Source organism: Palaemon carinicauda, chromosome 18 (assembly GCF_036898095.1).
Source record: "Palaemon carinicauda isolate YSFRI2023 chromosome 18, ASM3689809v2, whole genome shotgun sequence".
Classification (NCBI taxonomy): domain Eukaryota; kingdom Metazoa; phylum Arthropoda; class Malacostraca; order Decapoda; family Palaemonidae; genus Palaemon; species Palaemon carinicauda.
Window position 1 is genome coordinate 130,963,749 of NC_090742.1, and position 2,500 is coordinate 130,966,248.

Genomic DNA, 2,500 nt, shown 5'->3' on the forward strand with positions numbered 1-2,500 from the left:
CGTATTCCACAAGTAGGCCAACATTTTCCTTCTTGATTCCCGCCTTAAGGTGTGGGCTGGATTCCATTTCTTCTTAATAAAGAAAGAATGTTCAAACAACCCATACCGAGTTTAATCTTACTTAGTGAACGATAATGGTGTTATAGATTACGTAATCACTTCCTCGACCTTCATGAAGACATTGAACCATGTAAGTATCTTATATATGTTATTTTGCTTGTTTGGCCAAATGTGAACGAGCAAGTTATTTAAGAACACTAGGTTAATTCTTGTCTTCTTGTGTAAGGCGAGTGCTAGCGAGAGTTAATGTAAACAAAAAAAAATTTCTTTTTTTTGTAATGTAATTTTTGTGACAAATTCCTACATCCGCTGCTTTCTTAGAGAAAACTATAAATTTTGGAGATCATGATTTCGGCAAAGTAATAATTTTTTTCTGGCCCTTCGAACCGGGAAGCAGATCGTCATAGCCTAACTTTTCCCGGTTCTCGGTTCTTGGTTCTCGTTGGCATAAGCCAGTCGAGTATCTAGTTTCGTGTAGGTTAGGCTACAGTTTCGTTGTTATTCGGATTCAGTCATAACTTGTGTTTACGTGAGATAACATTTCAGTAACCTAATATAGAAGTTGGTCCGTTTTTACCGATTCTTTTCGTCTCCATTTTCCAGATCAAATAATTTGAAATAGCCTGCTCATTATATTCACGAAAATTGGAAAAATAAAAAAAAAATGTTACATTATTGCTATAATGCTCATTTATTTTATTTCAGGGTTGTATTTCGAAGCGAAAAAATATGTAACTTCCCTGGTAGTTACATATATATAGCTTAAATCCCGCGTTTCGTCGCGCGCACGGCAGAAATTCAGATCTCGCGGCAATCGCCGCCATGACAGTAGGTGGTCATACATGAGCACTATCTCTCATAGGTTACCAGAACTATTCCCAACATTCCTCAGAAATTTCCTGCCGTTGATCGAGTCAACACCTAGGAATTCGTTTCGCGATATATTACTTTATTCTACAATTTGGTGAAGTATCTTTTGTCTGATTATTGTTTATGGCTGTCGCTGACTTTAAACTATCGAAGATATTGCATTTTCCTTTTCACACGAAATAAGATAGTTTTTTTTTTTTTTTTTTTTTTTTGTCCAACTTTGACAGTTTAATTTAACTTGTTTTTTCAATATGGCTCCTCTGTTGTTAAACTTTGTGTGTAGGGCTAGATCGGCTTTCAAGCGGCTCTTGATTCCCACACAGTATGTAGCAGAGGGCATGTGTGTATTTGTTTTCTTTTCTATGTTCGTAAGATTGAAATGGATAGGATCAAGGAATTTTTCCCCCTACTTTATTACCTAACGAACAACTCTTACAGATATAATGAAAGAAAAAAACATTTAAACATTAAAACATTATAACATCACAATTATGTGACGTAATCTCTCAAGCGAAATCTGAATGCCTTGAAGGAAATCAGTCCGCCATTGCGATGACGTCACAATCCTGTGACGTGATCTACTTAGTATGACTTGCAATATGTGAATTATTTTCTTTTTCTTGCAAGAAATGTTTAAAATAGTAACTTACTAAGCATAACGATTTTAATTTTTATAATGAAGGGAAATATATTATTTTTAAGTATATATTTGTCCTATTGGTATATTTTCTTTAGTTACCTTTCGATTTATATAGAGATTTATATATAGTACTCTTGACGATCATTATAGTTTCACAATACTTGTATCGGTATTTAATATTTCGATTTTGAAAGTACTAATATTAATCATATAGCCTATTGTACTTTTTTTTAGCCCTTGGAGAAAGAGCATATTCTCTTGCAACGGGCAGGTCTATTATGATCTAATGTGAAATAGTTAAAATTGCTAGTGTTCTGTTGCACGTAAAATGACGCAGTGGAGTACAGTCAATTTACACTATGTTGTACTCTTGACAATCGTTATTGTTTCATAATACTGGTATCGTTATTGAATATTTCGATTTGGAGAATACTAATATTATTCATATAACCTATTGTATTTTCTTTCTAGCCCTTGGCGAACGAGTATATCTCTTGCAACGGCAAGGTCTATTAAGATCTAATGTGAAATAGTTAAAAGTGCTAGTGATCATTGTCACGTTTAATGACGCAGTGCAGTGGAGGGTGCGTTCGTTCGTGTCCGTCATACTCTTAGCCCGGGACCTCTTCCATGCTCCCCAACCCCTAGGAGAAGGAAAGTCGAAAGGCAAAGGGAGATGTCTGACCTTGATCAGCGAACAAACGTCCCCTCGAGCGATTCTGTTGACGTATCCCAGTACGCTCACCCTCGCCATTGGAAAGGCGTGGTAAATGTGTTTTCCTCACCGTAGGTTGGCGCGAGGCTGGTGTTTTATGTTTTCCCTTCCCGCTAGACAAGAGAGTTGCTCGTCATGGGACTGAGCGTCGAGATCGCACTCTCACAGCCTTCCTTACTCTCTTCACTTCTTTCCAAAACTTCTTCTTATTCTTT